Source organism: Epinephelus moara, chromosome 2, assembly GCF_006386435.1.
Source record: "Epinephelus moara isolate mb chromosome 2, YSFRI_EMoa_1.0, whole genome shotgun sequence".
Lineage (NCBI taxonomy): Eukaryota > Metazoa > Chordata > Actinopteri > Perciformes > Serranidae > Epinephelus > Epinephelus moara.
In genome coordinates, this window is record NC_065507.1 from 22,879,211 (window position 1) to 22,899,905 (window position 20,695).

The 20,695-nt window shown below is 41.6% G+C and overlaps 1 protein-coding gene across 1 annotated transcript in view; it reads left to right on the forward strand.

Annotated features, from left to right (window-relative positions):
• The first annotated feature begins 3,420 nt into the window (after window positions 1-3,420).
• The window catches only part of LOC126408529 (SH2B adapter protein 2), a 34,725-nt gene continuing 17,450 nt past the window's right edge, over window positions 3,421-20,695 (forward strand). Inside the window, exon 1 of the mRNA XM_050074137.1 lies at window positions 3,421-3,655. The gene's annotated coding sequence lies outside the window, so the exon portion shown is untranslated. The remainder of the gene's footprint in view (window positions 3,656-20,695) is intronic.

The window sequence follows — 20,695 nt, forward strand, 5'->3', positions numbered from 1 at the left end:
GATCTCTGACTCCACCTTTAACTCTTGATTACAGAATAGATACATAACACAGCAAACTTCTTCGGAGCTCTTTGGACCACGTTTATCAAACATTCATCATACTTCAGGTCTGAAAAGAAAAGGTTTGAGAATCCCTGAGCCGCTTCCTTCAGTATATTGGGCCTAAAACTGGCAACGTTTCTATCACATGCTCTCTTTTAATCATTTGTCTACTGCTAATCATTACACGGATCTGTTAGAGCTGCTTAAGAGTTTGCAAAACAACATCACAGTCTGCCAGCTCTGACTGAGGAGCAGATGCAGAGCGGCTGATTTTAGAGGAAACACTCAGATTAGGTGGCGACCTTCTATCCAGCAGCTCGCCCTCTCCCACCACCACATGTCTGTAGCCTGACCAGGTTATTATTTTAGACCATGAAGCCACCGAGTCAATCCTCTCAAAGTGGATTAGTAGTGAAGGTGTGCTACGCTCGAGCCACTCATTGAGCAGTAAACATGCCTGTGCCACATGAAGAAAGTCTCATTCGGCCAAACAACAATCAATCAGTCTGAATATTGGTGAGAAAACACACACACAGAGGCTTCATTCATTCAGTCAATACTGTCAATACGCACACACACACACACACACACACACACACACACACACACACACACACACACACACACACACACAGGACCTCCTATATTGTGTCAGTCATGGCAACAATAAAAGGGCGTGGCTCCTTTAAGGGCAGTCATCGGCGGCTGTTACATAGATCAGTGAAACACACACACTAACACGCGCCCCCCAGTGAAGCAAGTTGCGGTCCAGACACACACACACAATGTGACTGTACTGGATTGTGCCTTCAAAATAAAAGCCTCCAGAGTCACGTTAAAAATCACATGTATTGGGAAATACTCAGTGACACATATGACTGACACATTGGGAAACCGAAGGTTTTTTCTGGTTGCTGAATCAGGCTGAGTGGTGCTGTGGTAGGTTCTCTGTTAATGTCAGCTTTTCAGGAACCAGTAACCAAAGCATTTTAGGCTGAACCACAATGTATTCTCAGTTCACTTTATCCATGTGAACATGAGCTAGTTTCAAAAGCCCAAGAGCTGTCATTTTCTGTATTTGACAGAGCACACAGCAGTACAGGCTACAGAGCACTGACTGCCTTCCTATGCATTTTGTATGAACATTTGTCTCCAAGTAAATAAGTAAGTACAGCGTACAGTCAAATATATCAGCTTCAGCCAGCTACTCTGATGCTGGAATGACAACAACGCTGTTTCCAGACAGTTTCCATTTCCACATTTCCAACTTGTTCAGTTATGAAAGAGTACCTAAATGAAATAATGGAAACCAGGTAAACAGGGCCTAAGGTTTCTGTGTTTAAGCTTGTAAATTAGTAATAATCATGGAAAATTGCTAGTTTTATCCATACTGAAAAATAGTAAATGTACATGCGTTTAATTTCCATATATGAATTACAAATACACATAAATGTACATATGCACAAACTATGAAACGTAATGGAAAATGTAACTATTTCATACACTGACATATATGTCCAGCCCATAGAAATATGTATGTTTCATAAATGTATTGCCATGTTTCACATATGTAACTATTTATACATAAAACATATCTGTATTACACATACACATTTAATTTATGAGAAATATGGTGTGTACATATAAGTTGAATATCTGTATGTCTTGTCTGTATATATGTAAAACTTTTTACTGTTGTTGAATGATATTATATATGACATTACATTGCTCGGCTGACAGTCTACTGTCACAAAGTCTTACTAAAGCTTTGTCTGGAGGTGGACATGTATGTTTAAAATCAATAAGAAAAACATATACGCTTAGATAATTTTGTATACTGTATGTTGTCTTCATAAACTTGCATATATAAATTAAATGTGTTTTCTGTGTGTCAGGTCTGGTGGTTACTAGCTACGCTCCTCCAAGTGATTGCTTTTTAATGTAAGCTGAGCTGTAACAGACTCTGCACCTTGGACGTGGAACAGTCTTCAAAAACATCTAAGATTAGAATCACTGATGTCCATCGATGAATTTAACAGAGACATGTGCTTGTTTTTCTTGAGAGGCCGCTATGTTTGAATAGTTTAATGTGGGTTTTTGTTTTATATGTTGTATTTGTTCTTTCTTTCTTTTATTATGGATCCACTATTAGCACTTGCCTAAGCAGGGATATCCTTCCTGGGGTCCATCACACCCAATACATCCAACACAATACAAATCATACACATCTACATACAATACACATACAGTAACCACAATAAACACACAACAAACATTTAGAATCAGGTACAGTATAGAAAAAATGCTGTTGCATTTTAATGTGTTTTGATTGGCTGCTACCTCGGTAGGGTCTCTCCTGTTAAAGAGATTTTTTTTTCAGTCTCAATGGGACTTCCTGGTTAAATAAAGGTTAAACAAATAAATAAATATGTTTGGAACATATACAACCTTTAAATCATCATCATATAGATATGTTTTTAATACATGGACACATACAGATTTTACTAAGTGTGCTGCATATATGTTAGAGAATGTATTTATGTGATAGGCTAATGACATATTGCTTTACAGGTATCAATATCACTCTTGATTAGGGGGCATATATGGGTCACATATTATGTCATATATGGTTTTTAAATTAATTGGAAACACAAGTTTTACGCTCCCTAACTACAGAGAAAAAAGAGTTCACCCTTTTGCCATCTTCCTCTTAACACTTCATGTACCATCAGAAAGCTTCTCAAAGAACTTCCTGGCTGTTGCGGCTTGGTCCATTATGTGATCAGGCGGGATGCCGAGAACCTCGACTATTTTGTTCATCTGGTCCACCTGGAGAAAAGTTAATCATCATGTCATTGTAACATTCACATTCAGCAAACTAAATACATTTTTCTACCCAGGACATGTGAAGTTGAATGTCATTAAATGTTTTCCTGAGTTGAGTCAACCGCCAAAACATTAAGGTATCAACATCAGTCTGATTTGGGGGCATATATGTCATATATATTACGAAACGTGCAAGAGTGTGTCATTCTTCTACAGGGAACACTCTGCTAATGAATTAATATTTACATTGGTTTAAAAAGCAGTTACAAATAAACAAACAAACCAAACCAACTACATCAGAATATTGTCTCTGTTTTTCCCACCTATTATTAAGTAATTAAAAGCAACTTAAAATAGTTGTATCAGTAATCAAGATGGAATCAAATTATTAAAACCCATTTCCATTTTTACATGCCTCCCTGTCTACATATCTGTGGGGCACACTCAACTGTGGGCCCCAAACAGTAACCGTATATAGGCTTCTCATTTGTCCCCCAACTTGGGACTTTATTGTGAAAGAATATACCGGAAGTGCCTTTTTTCTGAATCTGTTAGGCTTGTCAGTGGTCTTGTGGACAGCAGAGCCAAAGGTACAGCAGCACAGTGCGTCGAGCGGAGAGATGGAGGGTGAGCTGGCCGGCTCTGAGCGCCTATAAACCGGAGAGCAGAGCACCAGATGAAGAGGGAATAAAAACCATGTCTGATCCTGAATAAACATCATCTTCACGCCATAAACCGGGATCCTGTCAGAGAGACACCAGCGTCATGAAACCAGTCCTGCATTGAGGTGAGAGCCGCTGCTGCGTTCTTTTATTTCTTATTTAGCGCGTCTGGAGCATCCTGACGTTTGTGATTAGACATGTTTGCGGAGCCTGTTGGTGTGCAGGTGATGTCGGGAGAAAGAGCATCATCATCATCAGCAGCAGCACCGTGATAATAACAACAACACAGTTCCAGGTGCTGAGGAGGAGATGGAGGCTGCAGTGTTATGGTGTCAGACCCGATCCGTCCCCGCGCACAGTCAGCCTGCCGCGATGAATCCTGCGTTAACAGTCGCCTTTTTGGTGCCAAGTGCAGTCGGCTCGTGTTGAGGTGCTGAGCGCAGACACTGAGGATGAGCATGAGGCTTCCCGGACTTGAGGAGGGTCGCTGTGTGAAAGGGGCTTTTCCGATAATCCATTTAATAGCCTTGAGGGGGGTAAAGTCTGGTCAGTGACAGGACGACTCAGGGGCCTGATGTGATCTGATCTGATGCACAGGCCCGCTCGAGATGATCCAAAATCAGTGTACCGACTCGTGACTCCGCACGCAGGCTCCCATTCATCTCCAGCTTTCTGGACCCGGAGCTGTCAGCCATTCAGCAGGAGGCTGCATTCCCATTCATGAAGTCCATTACGCAGCCTGCACAACGATCCACTGTTGGCTTTAAATAGGCTCTGTGGGCCTGCAGTAGGCCTGTTTCAGGCCTGCTATTGACTTTCTCTCATGTGTCTTTTTATAGGCTACATGAGACAGTCAGTTAATATGAAGCCTAATAAGCCTGATTATAACAGGGCACAGGCCTGCTGTTATATGGGCCTTTACATCACTGTCATATGTGATAACACTCCTGTACTGCGTCTCTGGCACTGTGCTGGGATTTTATAGTGACCTAATAAAGAAGATGGCCCATCATTCCCCTGATCCCATAACTACAGTCTATCATAGACGTGTTGTTTTGTTCTGGCATTGAGGCAGCATCCCACTAAAATCTAACATGCTTCTATAAAAGTGAAGCTTTTCAGATCTGATTCGAGCTCATACTGTGTGCTACCAGGCTACATCGACTCTGCAGGGGGTGGACAGAATAATAGGAACACCTTACAGTATAATGCAGGGCAACACATCGCCACAACATGTGGCTGTTCTGTCACTGTAATATTGTCACTCTGACACTATGCTATGATTTTGTAGCAGGGGTGGAACCAAGTCATTGTTTTGACAGTCACAAATGAGTCTCAAGTCGATACTGACAAGTCCCAAGTCCTAAAGTTTGAGTTTTAAGTCCTGAACATGTCATAAAGCGTTCTTCACCACCTGTAATACCATTTTATCTGCAGAGTAATAATATATCACATTTACACAAATGTTCTTGCGTCCCCATCAGTAATTTTAAAAATGCATGTTTTACATGCTGCCATTTATTTTTTTATTGACCACCAAGTAGTTTTTGTACGTGAACAAAATGATCTTTGGTATAATTTTTTCCAACTGGTGCTCAGTAATGTAACGTTAGTTCTTCGTAGTTCTCTCCTGCAACTTGTTTGGATGATGTTGGATTGGTTCAAACAAAATGGATCTGTGGAATTAGGTGTTGACTTGTTGGGAATGGATAGCGTTAATGTAAGTTGATTCAGTAAATTAAGGGAAATGACCTGATCTGTGGCGCACCTTTTAAATAACTTACTTTGTTATCTTGAGCTTGGGGGAAAGTATCAAGTATTTTAAAGTCAAAAAGGCTTAAGTCCAAGTGAAGTCCAGAGACATCGGTGTGAATTAAAGTCCAAGATAATTTGAGAGTCATCAAATTTGTGACTCGAGTTCAAGTCATGTGACTCGAATTCACACTTTTGTTTTGTAGTGACCTAAACAAAGGTATTTATTTCCCTTATCACATAACTAAATTGTGTTTTATTCTAATAGTAATGCTGTTTTTGTGAAGTATTTAAACTAACCGTAATCTAAAATCAAATTGTACAGAGATTATAAAATACTCTGACTGAAACCAAGGTTATGTGGAGCTGATGCCTGCCAAGTGATGCCACACTACCCAGGCTAGATTATATATCCTGCACGATGTGGGCAGAATAACATTGTGTCATCCTATACAAGATTACCACAAAAAATGTGTCCCATAGGCCTTCATATCATTGTGATATCCTGATATTAGTCCTCTAAGGGCACATTATGTCTCTGACACGTTATGTTACGATTTTATATTGACCTAATCGAAGGCAGGGACTTATAATGTAGAATTTATTTTCCTTATTCCATAACTAACGTCTGTAATGTCTGTGTTATCTTGTAGTAATGTTGAAGCAGCACTGCTCTCAAGTCAAATTTGACAAAGATTCTTTCACTAAAACGAGAGATTTTCAAGCCAAGTGATGAAACACCAACCAGGACAAGATATATGTCCTGTGGGTTGCTAGTTAAAATTAGATAAATCACTAGAACACTTTATAATGTCACACAATACTATGAAGAATGATCACAAAAATGCTTCTCTCACAGTTGAATCTACAGCCGTCGGACAGTGGTTCAACACTGAACAGCAATTTTATGCAAGTTTGCAAACACAAATACATACACACGATTCATTCACACATAAAAACATCTTAAAAGTACAAAATATGACAGTGTCAGGAAAGAGTTTAAATACACAAGCAACACAAGTGACAAAATACAACACCACGAAGGAATACTACGTCAAAGAAGTGTAAAAAGTCATGTTACATGGAGCTGTACATGTACATGTTATCCCTTTGTGTCATTATCAGCCTGTTATTTTTTACACCAGCTTCACTCTGCGTCACCGAATTAAAAAAACCCATCTGTTCCAGTAACTGACACACTTGATGCTCACACAGGTTGTGCAGTATTTCTCCTCTGCGAGAGGCCTGTGGTCATCTGTGAAATTAGTTAGACCCAGTGGGTGAGAGACAGGAAATGGAAGTCGGTGGCGGAATGTGCGTCTCCCACGCGCTCCGTCCTTTATCACTGGCTGCCATATGGATGCCTGAGCTCACTCAATATTTACATTGTCGCTGCTAGCCAGAGAAGCCGGGAGAGAGAGAGCAAGTAGAGCCTGCTGGTAGAGGACACGCTAATTAATGTGTTTAATATATCTGTGTGATGAGGCCCTGCTACCTGCATTGTGAAGTGGTGAATAAAAACATAAGCAGGCTGGTGAACACCAGTGAGATTGTTAGTGTTCGGTCTGAGGAATCTCCATCTTCTCGTTATGTCTAGTTTATTATCACTCATTGCATCTGTCTGCATCTACACACGCACACACACAGACACACACACGCACACACACAGACACACACTCAGATAAGTTTCTGCAGCCAGGTGTATCAGTGTCTGGATCAGGGCTGTATGCATTTCATAAGACAGATGCTCGTCTGTCTGGTGGTTCTGTGTTGCATCCAAACTGATACAAACTCTCCAGACAACATTCAGGTCGAATCAGGGAGAGACAAGGTTATCAGGGGTCAGGTCAAAGGTCGCTGACCGGCTGCTCTGAAGTTGACAGATCTAAAAGAAGGTCAAGAAAAGAGGTCTATCACAGCTGACCCTGCTCCTGCTCTTCCTCTTACTACCACGTCTGATCCGCTTCACTCATCCTGCCTCTCTGTCAGTGATTTCTCCCTCCTGCACGGTGACCATAAAAGCTCAATACACACGATGATGAAGGGTAACGTCAATCTGACGACATGTGCATGTATGCTCACAACTCAACGGAAACTGTTTTCCACGGGACACGAAAAAGACATGCACACGACTTGGACATGCACGTTATTTTATTTCCCCAAGAGTGTACCATCTAGTCCCGCTATACTATGCTGAGATTAGGGTTGGTTACCATTCACATTTAAACCAATACCGGTACCAGTTCCTGTTCCGTTACCTCGAATTCGGTACACAATTGTACCTTTTTAAAGTACTTTACTTTAACTGTAATCACTTTTGAGTAAGCTGCATGCGTGACTTTAGCAGACTCCAAAGATGTTGTGCTCCTCTGCTCTTTTCTACCAACACATAGAGCAAATCATCTGCCTCTGTCTGTCTGTCTGTCTGTGTGTATGTGTGCATGTCCTCTCATCTAGCAGTGACACTAGGCTAGTACTAAAAAAAAAAAAACCACCAGACGCCAAAACTATCGTGGCAGATCAGAGCTGCAGCGATTGTTTTGGCTTGCTGGGAGCCAATAGAGCAGCCGTGGAGCTCCATGGCTGGCTTCCCATCTTTGAGATGCTTCCGTCTCCTGTCTGAAGTTCAACCCGGCGGCTCTGTTGCGCTCTGTTGCTGGCATTTGGCACAGATTGATATGAAGTAAATTGGTACTCAGTACTACTTACTTAATTCCGTTGGTACCCTTAAAAGTACAGAGTTTGATACCCAACCCTTGCTGTGATTTACAAGCACTAACCCCAACCAAGACCTCTTTGCGTAACGGTGCATGCCCACTGTACACAACCAGAAGTTTGCTCCCATTCATTGTTTATTTGAAGCGACTGATTCGCTGCTCAAAGCATGCTGAGATACCTGTGATGCAGACCAAGCTGACAGCGTGACACAAAGATGTGACAATTTGAAACATTCAAACAGTGCTCACATCAGGACAGCCTCAAGCTGCAGTCATAAGCGACCGCTAGAACAGGGCAGACGCAAGTTTAAGCAAATTGGTTGTGTACAGTGGGCATCCGCCGTAACTCTAACCGTGTCCTTCCTAAACACATCAGCATTATGAGTGCTATCACAGCACAGCAGGGTGAGGCTGGTGAAAATCTCTTGGGAAAAAATTGCGCGTGATATGTTGCGCTTGTTGCCGTTTGTGAATTATGAAGTTCTTCTAGTCGGCTAAAGGACCTAAAGTTAGATGTTTTTTTGATGAGTCATATATTATTGCAGATATCTGCTGTTAGCCTGTTGCTAATTATTATAAAATCTGAATTGGGCAATCACTATGAAGGATAGCTCACTTCAATTACTTCCTAAGCCACAAATTATGGCAGCATGTTGCAGCCATGTGCATTGCTTTTTAGCTTCTCCTTGAAACAGTATCTGTTGTGTTGTGAGCTTCTTGCAGAGCTTTTCCTCAACTCTGCATATTTGTCGCCAAGTTGGTGAAAATGTTTCCTTATTTGTTTGTGTAGTGTCTATTTGCATGTGTTTTCTTAATTTGAGTTGAGCTCTCAGTGGCCACCGTACTCCTGGGATTTCTATTCTGTGTCTGCATCTGCTCTGCTTTTCCTTTCACTTCTAAAGCCGTTTCAAAGTTTCCTTCTCTCCCTCTCACACACACCCACCTGGATGTCTACTGTAATATTCTGTCGTTTAACTTCTGTAGGTGAGTCAGTTTTTGTCAGCGTGGATTCCCTCCTGTGTGTCTGTCTGCTTTTCTTCCTTTCCTACTTATTTGTGCTGATATCTGCATCTCTGTCACTTTCTTTGTGCGGAAATTGGAGTCTTAACTTTAGTTTCAGTGTTTGTCATTAACTGGATATTTACAGTTTATGTCAGTATAGGGCAGACGCAATACTGAGTTAACTTTATCAAGTACAAATGGGTTGTTTTGACTAAGTGTTAATGTTATTTATAGACGTATTACTATTTGGTTTATTTACCGAAACTGAAATATGGATTTTTGATCTCAAAACTGTCACAAATGTATTGTTAGTTGTACAACACAATGCAGATATGACATTCAAACTTGAAACATGTAAGTTTAAAGGAAGGTGACATGGTGGAGCAGTGGTTAGCACCCTCGCCTCACTGCAAGAGGGTTCTTCTGTGGGGAGTTTACATGTCAGGGTGGGCTTTCTCTGGGTTCTCTGACTTCCTTCCAGTCAGACATGCGATTAGGTTAATTGCCCGTAGGTGTGAATGTGAGCATAAATGGTTGTCTGTCTCTATGTGTCAGTTCTGTGATAGTATGGTGACCTGTCCAGGGTGTACCCCACCTCTCGCCCCCCCGTGGGTGTACGGATAATGAAAAAGGTTTAAAAAAGCTATAGTATTAATATAACATGTCGTAGCCATACCAACAATAACACTAAAAATGGGTCAAACCAGCCTGTTGTTGGTCTTCTGGATTTATATAGATTTTTCTTTCTTTCTTTCTTTCTTTCTTTCTTTCTTTCTTTCTTTTCTTTCTTTCTTTCTTTCTTTCTTTCTTTCTTTCTTTCTTTCTTTCTGCCTTTCTTTCACGCATTTAAACAAACCGATGGCAGTGAGCCACCATACAAGCTGCTGGGTAAAATATAACCCTTTATTGCATCGGTGCTCTATCGACCCAGTTATTTTCATTAACAATTAATCTGCTGATAATTTTCTTTTCTAACAGTCCAAAATCCAAAAATGTCAGATGAGACAAAGAAAAGCAGCAAATCCTCACAACAGAGACGCTGGAGGGGGGAAGTGTTTGGCATCGTTTCAGTTGTTTGATCAAGCAAAAATGACAAACATTTACTCGTTCTATCTTCTCAGATGTGAGGATTTTTAAAGCTTCTTTTGTCTCGTGAATATCTTTTTGAATTTTGTGACATTCATTGTGACAGACTAATTTGCAGGTAGGCTCAGCTGCCACATGTGGCTCTTATATGGACATAACATTTTCATCATCGTTGTAGGCCTAAAGAAATTCTTACATTCTCCAGTTGTAAAATGTGAAGCCTATACATTTCATCAACTAAAAAGTGCGTCATACATCCACAGCCTGGCGCCTTTTCCTCTGAATTTTGCCAAACCTCGATAGCAGTAGCCAGTCTTCCCAGCTAGGCTATGGATTACAAATCCAAATAAGGGAAAGTCTGGTAGGAAAATCGAGAATTTATTAGTGTGTGGACAGATATGTACCAAGCTTCCCTTGTAATACCATCCCCTTGTGGTTAAACATAATAATTAATGCTCATTTAGACCTATTAGTAATGGTGATAGGATAATTTAGACCTAAAAGGCTGAGTTAAACTCCATTATAAGGCTCAGACGGATTCTTTTTTGTGGCATTAAATGGCTCTTTTGATAGTTAAGGTTGCCGACCCCTGGACTAATTGATTAACTGACTAATAGCTACAACTCTTCTTATTATACATGCTTTACATACAGTAACAGTACGTTAAAATCACTGCGAGTGATTTTAACGTACATGAACCCAACATGAATGCAACAGCGTTATTTTATGTCGCGCCTCTGTGACAAATATATGTCTTATGTCCTGAAATGTCCTCAATCAACATTTAACAGCTGCAGTATTTACATCTTATATAAGAAGACATAATTAATGGATTCACATAGCCTTGAAGATGTTGTGTACGTACAGCGCTGTACTGTACTGAGTGTGCTGCTAGTAATGTGCGGTGCTGTAGAGCGGGCTAATCTTAGAAAGCATGGCAGGGCCCAAACTCCCCGGGGTGGGAGCACAACATCACCAATCATCTTCATCAGCCAATCCCGAGGGGCGTGCCGCTGGCATGAAACTGCTCGCAGCGACGTGTGTTTGGATGTAGGAGTCTACATATACAGTGTTTATCTCTGTAAGTGCACGGAGGTATGTGTACACACGGCTTTAAAAACACAAATCCTTGTACATCCGTTATGCTTGGCAACAGTATCGTTTCCTAAGTAGCTCTATATTACTACCCACAACACCACAGTGTTAATCAGGCATATGTAATTCTTGGCTCTGCACAGTTCAGTCCTGTGAGGGCTCGACGAAGTGCATGAAGTGAACGTATCTTGCACGATGTGTTTTGCAGGCTGCAGTTGATAGCTTCTCCCTGCACAGTAATGTTTCTTCCCTTTCCTCCCCAGTCAGTTTACTGTTACAGACAGAACTCCCAACCATCTGACAGAGATATCAGCCCTGCTCCCCTGGGCAAAGAAGCAGCAGGAGGAGGCGGAGGAAGGGGCACAGTAGTGGTAGATTTTTACAACAGATAGGGAGGAGATACAGGAGAGGGGGGGCGTCTGAGGCCTGAAGGATGGAGGTGAACATTTTTAGATTCCCCCAGACTCCCCTCAGTCCTGTTTTTCTGTACTTCAGTTCCATCAATGGGCCTTAAAAAGACTGAGGGGAGTCGTGGGGATGTGAGACTCTACATGGTTCCTCTGCTCCTGCTCTCCCTGCAGTGCGTCTCCCTTTCTTTACGCTCCCCTTGTCTCCTCCACCTCCACACACTCACTGATTGTTTTAGCAGCTGGCCCGTGGAGCAAAAACACGACCCCCCTCCAGTGCTGGAAACACTCAGATCCTTTACCTAAGTAAAAGTACCAACAGGACAATTTAAATATAGTCCAAGTGAAAGGCCTCCATTCCATCCTCTACTTAAGTACAAAAGGAACATGCACTTAAAGATATACTATGCAGGATTTTCCTAAAAAACGATGTATAGCCTCGCACAGTATCAATCATCACTTGAAGTGTGTGGTTGTGTATTTTTCTGCAGAGACTCTGCCCTCTGCCTGTATTTAATTATTTTCTTCTTATTTTCTGTGTTCTGGACGTTAATGGGCGTGTACCCCTGGTGCACTCAGTCGAGGTTGGGGCTTTATAAAAAGGTAGCTACCAGGTGCCAGACCGTAAGCCATACACATCCAAGAAACACAGTGCAGAAAAAATGCAAATACTGTATAGCGAGCCCAAATGCCAACAAAGAGTGAATCTGGGGTTTGCTTTCTTTTTTTGTTGGTGTTTGTAAAGAGTAACCAACAACCCTGCTTAGTACACCTTTAAAGTAGCTATAATTCATGTTTTTCAAGTGACATCAAAAGAGTCGATCAAGGGGCGTCGATGGCTTAGTAGTAGAGCAGGCGCCCCATGTACAAGGCTGTTGCCGCAGCGGCACGGGTTCGACTCCAGTCTGTGGCCCTTTGCTGCATGTCACTCCCTCTCTCTCTCCCCCCTTCACACTTGTCTGTCCTATCCATTAAAGGTTAAAAATGCCCCAAAAAAGATCTTTAAAAAAAAAAAAAAAAAGAGTCGATCAAATGATAGTATGAACGCAGTTGCTTATAGTGATGAACTTACAGAGAATTATCACCTGAATCTGCACCTCCTTTCAGCTTTCCAGAGCTTTCCAGTGAGGTTCAGCTCTTTGTTTAGCTGTCTGGTCCACAACTTTACTGTTCTGGTTCACTCTCAAGCGCTTAATGTACACCTACTGTACAAGTCAAAAATAAATAGATGAATAATTAAAAGAAAAAAAAACAGAGTGTAAGGTGAGTGAATATTGGACTCAGATTCATCAGGTGGGCAGAAACACATCTCTAAATGAATCATACTAGTGCTCCACTACTGCTAGATGTGTAAATAAGCAACTGTTTGTTGATACGTCCAACATGAAGAGTAACATGACATCAAACTGAGAGCAGCCCTCTGCCACCCTCTCTGGTTGAAGGTTTCAAGCCTGTTAAACCCACGTGGCAACATCGGGGGTGGAAAAATAAAGACAACAAGAAGTGCCAAAAACTGCAGTTCCTCGGATGGCCACTTGAGGCTGGCTCCAAAACCATAACCCCCTTCTTGAAATGCCCAACTCTGCAGCAGATACAAAAAATGGTTTTGGTGTCTTTAGCTAATTTTTAACAGTCATGTCAACTGTACAGGGGGTGAATTTTTACTCACCTGTTTACATTCTGTTAAGGCTGAAAGTTTTGTATAATTAAGGGCCTGTGACAGGCTGTCTTCAAGGTGTCACCTCTGGCTCTCAGTCGGATCCACCACTTGCTCCTCTGCAGCCCCACCTTCTCGTCCAAATATGGTCTCCTCTGGCTCCAAAAATCCAAGCTAGCGACTGCTGAAATGAACTCAAGGCTTCAAAACGGGAGTCCACAAACCAATGGGTGATGTCCAGGTAGCTACGTCCACTTTTTTTTTTTTTAATACAGTCTAAGGTTTTACCACACCTTGCATCTCTGATAGGTGTGGTTGGATTGGTCAGAAATGTGTATCCACACCCCACAGTGATGTCACAGGGCCCTGGAGTCCACCTGTACTTACCTGCAGCCAGGTGAAACCAGTGGTCAGCAAAGACGATATTTTCAGGCACTGTTGTTTGACTCTGCTTTCTATACAGTTAGTAGTTCAGTCCAGAACCTGGAGGTCAGGCTCCTCAAAAAGGTCACAATATGACTCTGTTTTTCATTTTCCAGAGTTGTTTCTAATCTTGGGCATAAACATTTAAAGTAAACAATCTGAGGAGATGACCTCAACAAATGCAACTTTATTACAAGAGGTCAAAAGCTAAAAAGGTCAGGAGGCACTGGTTTAATCTGTAACAGTGTGTTTGTTCAACTTTTTATGTTTCATTTCAATTTCTGTCAAATAAATGTAGTGGAGCATATAACGTATCATAAAATGAGAATACTCCAATGAAGCACAAGTACCTTAAAATTGTAGTACCTGAGTAAATGCTCTCCACCTCTGCCTCCTCTCTGTTCTCAGCCAATCATTGTTGCTTTATACCCCCGTGTGCTTTGCAGTATGTGTCTGCTTCAGTCTGCTGAGCCTCAGAAAACCTTAATGCTGTCCACTTCCTCCAGCGTCTCATGGCTTAAGTTTCATGCTGACTCGGTGAGTGAACGTCTGTGTGTGTCGGTGTGTGTGGGCGCAGCGCACAGTCAGTTCAGTATCCTTGAGAGAGGCACATCCTCATCTTTGCGGAAGGACAGGAGTTTTGACAAACGCACCTCACTGTGTGTTGTTGTTTTTCTGCTGAATGAGTGGAAAGTTGGCCCAGTGCAGGTTTTTAAATAGTTGAATGGGTATTGACTTCCTTGCAGCCAGCAGCAGCAGCACGCACACACACACACACACACACACACACACACACACACACACACACACACACTGGGAGCGAGATAATTGTTACAACAACACTTCATGATTAGCATTTTAACTCACAAACCTGATGTGGCGTGAATAAGTGAATGAATGGATGTTTGGGTGAATGAAGTGATGGATTCATGAATGGAAGTGGAAAGTGTTTTTACTTTTAGTTTTATCAACTCTGTACCACTACTCTCAAAAAATGTTTTAGAGTTGTAACTATCAGTTTTTTTCAGTGGTATTAAACATTTACTAATGCCTCATAATTCCGTTATGAAACATTTTAAGAACAAATTTGGGTTGCAGGTTGTGAAAAATCCCTTAGGCTGATGCTTCTCCTTTTTATTTGGTAACAAATCAGTTATAAATGCTGGTAGTTTACTTTCTAATGAGTCTTAAAGCCTTATAAGTGTTCATAAGTTATTAATAGATGGATTTTAGTCCTGATCCTCTTCAGCTCTTTTCCAGAATGCTACTGGTCCCTGGAAGTCAGAAGAGCCAAATGCTGTATTGTTGAAACTAACCTCTCCTGAAAACTAAAATTTAAAGATGCAGTACAGACCTTTTGTGTCCCCCCCTCTGGCAGTGAGAGTAATGACATAAATATTGTCAACCTATGCCTGCAGGTGAGCTCGCTGCATCTCCCCAGGAATGCTCTGCTCAAGACCTATTGTGCAAATATTTTGTCTTTAACTCGTCCTCTTAATTCCGACCTTCTTTTTATCTGAAGCATCCATTCCAAGAACATTTCATAGACCCTTCTTAGTTTTATCGCCATAGCTCCTGCCGTACTCCTAGCTACTGCTACACTGTCAACATACATAGTATCAGAAAAAAACATCAGAATCATGCACACAAAAATCACTGAAAAGCCAGCAGCATTTGGCCGGAAGCTCATCAAAACAAAGTTGGAGGTACTGGAGAAAGAAATCAAATGCGCCATCTCGACTTATTTTTTTATTTTTTATTTTTTGCAAGCGATTTGCAAGCAGTGTCGTGTAAGAATAAATTATTCTGGGAATACCACGAACATGAGGGCTCACCTCACACTCCACCATCCAGAGATAGCATTAGCCGCTGATAGCCAAGCTAGCGCTGAACTCGCAATGCCTAAAACACACGTAGCTTGACAAAACTACCATCCAACTCTGGCAACCCAAAAGTTGTTTTACATGGCTCATTACTGGCTACTGCAGTAAAAGTAAGCATTTGCCATTAATGAAGCTATTATTAATAGCATATATGCCATTTATAATTATCACACCTTTCTTTCTTTTTGTTTCCTCTCTTGCTGTGTTCGTCATCAGTTTGTGGATAAGACCATCACCACAAATTCGAACATCTTGTCTCGTTCTTTTTGCACCACAAGTCTTTCAGGCCTGTCATGATGTATTTCTGTCAACGGATGACAGGTTATGAAAACCCTCCAATCTTGGGATCTTTGGTTTTGACCATGAACTGTATAGAGTAATGCATATAGCTACCGTGATGTCACCCAATGTTTTTTGGACTTCTGTTTTGAACATGAAGGTATTAAGAGACCTGGGATACAGTGTTGGAGGCGGGACCCTGGTCATTCCTTTTTAGCCAGGCCGGCTACTTCCCTTTTAGTGCTCCGCTATCTTGAATGGGGGATAAAATGATTTAATCTTGTGGTTCTTCTAGACTTCACAAATTTTAACTGACCAAATAGATTAAATCCTGATTGTTAAACAAGTCATATAGTATGGGCTGCGACGCTCGAAAAAACGTATCCACTGATTTAAATTCCACTGTTTGGCCACCATGAAAATTGCTTTCAAAGCCCGACAGACTTTCTGGGGGCCTGGTTTGGCATTGAGACTGTCACCATCTTGGTTTTTTGATGCCAGAAGTGACCATGTTTGGATGAAAGGGTGGAGATAACCCTAATGCTGTAAGCTTAGGCAGTACAGTGCATTTGCAGCTATGGCTAACTGGCAAAAATCGGGCTTGAAACCATTAAAACAAAACGTACTGGAAAAACTGAACATCTGACTCCTTAGAGGGTCTTTAAGTCTTAAAAAATGTAAACAAGTGAGTAATATAAAGATTAGTCATGAATGTTGAAATTAGTTTTACAGACCAAAATCGGTTTTGTACCAGGCTGTAAACATGTTTATTTCTGTTTTAAAGTTGAGCATTTTAACATGGATGTCTATGGGCGTTGTCTCCTGTTTTGAAGCCAGCCTCTAGTGGCCATTTGAGGAACTGCAGTTTTTGGCACCTCCCCCTTGGCTTTATTTTTCAGCTCCGGTGGCAGAATATGAGTGAAAACAACAACAGCAACACAGTGCTCTTGTGCGTCCAATCAAAACAGCTTAAAGGGAAATTTCGGTTTATTTCAACCCGTCTCCTATCGTCCTAAATTTGTTTCAAGTGACTAGTGACATACAGATAATAGTTAGCATGTTAGCTGTTAGCCTAGATACAGCCGTAGCGTCAGACCTGTTAAAACGTAAGTGAACGGGCATCCCTTCAAGTGCAAAGTTAGTCCACTAAACAAGCTTTTTTTTCCACAAAGACGGCCTCATATCATTAGGATAAATGTCAGAGAACATATAGAAAACGACATGTAAACGTGTTGTCTTACTTTACCGGTGTGGTGCCATGTTTGTTTACCATCTAGCTCTGCTTTCCAAAGTGCAACCGAAATATATCTCGCCAGCTCTAGATAAAGCCCAGCTGGATACTACTCCAGGTGGAGGTGTCTCGTCCTCTGTCACATCCAGACCTTGAAAATAAGGCTGTAACCGGTCTCATTCCTTGCAACAGAGGCATTCCTCTTCTGTGGGCACTGGGGCACAGCATTCACAAGTACACCACCAATCTCCAGAGCTACGCAGCCTTGCGGCAGCCAGTCCTCTCCTCTCGTCCTCTAACGTTACCTGTTGCGCCTCTCTCTCCTCCTCCTCCGTTCAGGCTACTGTCCAGTTCTGCCTTCCAGCTTTTGCTGCTTGTTCAGGCACGCTATGAGATCGCTGCTTGTTTTCGCGATATTTCGGCCGCGCTTTGGAAAGCAGAGCTAGATGGTAAACAAACATGGCAGCACACCGGTAAGGTAAGACAACACGTTTACATGTCGTTTTCTATGTTCTCTGACATTTATCCTAACGATATGAGGCGGTCTTTGTGGAAAAAAAGCTTGTTTAGTGGACTAACTTTCTACTTGAAGGGATGCCCGTTCACTTACGTTTTAACAGGTCTCACGCTACGGCTGTATCTAGGCTAACGGCTAACATGCTAACTATTATTTCTGTGTCACTAGTCACTTGAAACAAATTTAGGACGATAGGAGACGGGTTGAAATAAACCGAAATTTCCCTTTAATTTGAGACCCCCGACCACCCAGGTCTGCACACTAGGTGAAGTGAAGTGAAGCTAAATGGCCACAGTATTGCACTTAGGATTCCTACGGGACATCCACACAGATAAGGGAGACTTTTCCTTAGCTGTTTCTTTTTCATTATTATACTTCAGTCCCACCCTTTCCTTTACTTTCTAATGTCTCTATCCATCACAGCATTCCTCAGAAATTCTGACACCGGGTCTCTGCTTCCAAGAGCTTCTCTCTCTACGTGATGAGCTCAGAGATGATCTTTCAAAGAGCTGGGACTCCTGTGTACTTCCCCTCATCATTATCCTCTCTCTGATCTGGCATATTGTTTGTTTCAGATCTGTGGGAGAGGAAGAGAAGAAGGAATGAGAGAGAGACTGGCTTGTAGTTTGAATGTGTGTGTCAGACTTAATTCCAGTGGAGAGTTTTTTTTGTGCTAATCCTTTATGAAAAGACGACCCACACGGATGCTTTTTGAAAATGACAATAAAGCTGCTTGCAGGAGAAATTCCAGGAAACTCTGCCGTGCAAATGTATGCATGTATGTGTGATTCAGTTTAAGAGTGCAATTGCATTTGAGAGTGCAAACATTTGAGCGCATATTGTTAGCGAACTGCCAAGAGAAGCATCAGCAGCTCTGAGAATAAGCTTTCACAGCTTGGGGAGTGTTTGCCATCCCTGTGCGTATGTCACCCAGTCTGCCCACTCAGATGATATCCTTTTATCTGCGTGATTTACAGACAACAATAATCAAACCAACATGTGTTTGATGGTGTGACGGCATTCACTGATGCTGTATAAGTCACTGATGTATTGAGGCACATAAAGAGAGAGAGAGGAGGGGGAGTGAAAGATGTGAATTGTGCTAGTGACACAGTGGTGGTAAGACCAAAGAGAGAAGAGTTTTATCAGTGATGTGATGTGGTTTGGCACCGATCGGGCCAGAGTTGGAGGCAGCGCTGAGGACTGAGTCATACGAACACACATGGGGAGCAGAGGAATGTAAGGATGAGTGGATGAGAGCTTAATAAACACTCATTATATAGAAAATCAACAGTGAATGAGAAAGATGTGACATAAAGAGGAGCTCCACTGTCATTCTGAGTTGCATCCAAGTTGCTTGTGACCTACTCGGACACAACTTCTAGATAATTCAAATAATCCGAGTGCATCAGTTTGTAACTGATGGAGACCGGAGCTTTCTGGATGATTTTTCTTCGATCCGTTGTCACATTAAATCTGTTTATAAGCTGTTTTCAAACCTTCAATGACACGCCAACCCTGCGCGTAATCTTCAGCTGTCACAGATTCTGGACTCTGGATGTTGTTTGTGCTTGTTGTCACCGGGGCTGTGGATACCACTGGGGACAATGAGGTTGTGGTGTCAGAAGTTTGGGAATTTGGGGTTTTTGGAGACCGGGAGGGAGCTTATTATCTTTATCGGCTGATTTCAGTGTTCTAATATATGAAGTTTTGACTACTTTTAGACAAGTGAATAAATATAACATTCATTATTTCCTGTGCAGAGCTGAAGTCAGCTGAAAACCACGTGTCTTCAAATTTGGTGATCTTAAACTTACAAGGATAGCTCAGAATTTGTGAAGTGGGGTTGCATGAAGTACTGATCCTCTGTCAATGTATTTCTTACAGCAGATGTCAGTCAGCATGCCCCTAGTTTGGAGAAACAGGCTAGAGTCTGACATGGAAACTAAGCAATGTACTGCTGTGGCAGGAGCAGAAACAAAACATATTTCAGCCACCTAAAAAAATCCCCACTGAAAAGAATCATTGTCAGGTTAAATGTATGCTATATTTAGAATGATTTCATTGCTTTACCTTAAAGCTGGTCTACCACTGCCTTGATTGGATAGTTTGTTTGAGTGTGACTTTAGTGTTTGAGTTAGTTTGGGTTAAACAAAGTCACACAATAACACAAACTAATTAACTGATTGAAAGAGCTCCCATCCTCAGCAAGACAAATTGCTATTTTTGTCAAAGGAGTCTGGTGGGTCTGAGGAGAGCATAGATGGGGAACTGAAACCATCAACGCCCTCCTTGCCGGAACAGGATGTCTTAAGGAGAGGCAAAGCAGTAAAAATAGCATATGCATAAACTATTTTTTTTTTTACTTTCCCGATTTTTTTTTTAGATGGCTAAAATATGTCTTGTTACTGCCCCTTTGCTTAGCTTCTGTGAAGATACTCTTGCCTGCTTCTCCAAACTAAGGACACACCACCTGACATCTACTGTACGTAATACACTGAATAGGGAAAAGTACCTCATACAACCCCGCTTGAAAACATCTGAACTATCCCTTTAAGACATTTATTTATTGGTTGAGAAAATTCTCCAAAACGTGTATTGGATTATCTGATAATGTCATGAAGCTGAAAACAAGCTTGTTTTCCTCATGTTAAAGACAAAACTAGTTGTAGTTAGTAATTAAGTAAATGAATAAGATGTAAGAAAAAAAAAAAAGAAATCGATGAGAAAACGTTGAGGATTTTTTTTTGGGTGTGGAGTCACAGTTTTCTTGGGGTCGGGGGACTCATGGTCTCTGTATTTCTAAAATCCTGGTTACCACTTTGATAGAGGTGCAGCTGCACATTTTACATGATGGAAATGACAAAAAAATCTGCATAGAGGGACTTCATTTTCATATAACCAAGATTTTAAGATATTCCAGTGACATACAAATGCAGGTTCAGCAGTCTGCTCCATTCACACATCTTTTACTCTCCGCACCATCACACATGTAGGCCATTCCACACCTGCTATTTGTCTGATCCAAAGCCAGGAGTTACACAAATACATCCTGCAGTCTTCTGCTTGCATCCACGCTAACACTGTTTAACACTGTGCTCTTCTTCCTCCTCTGC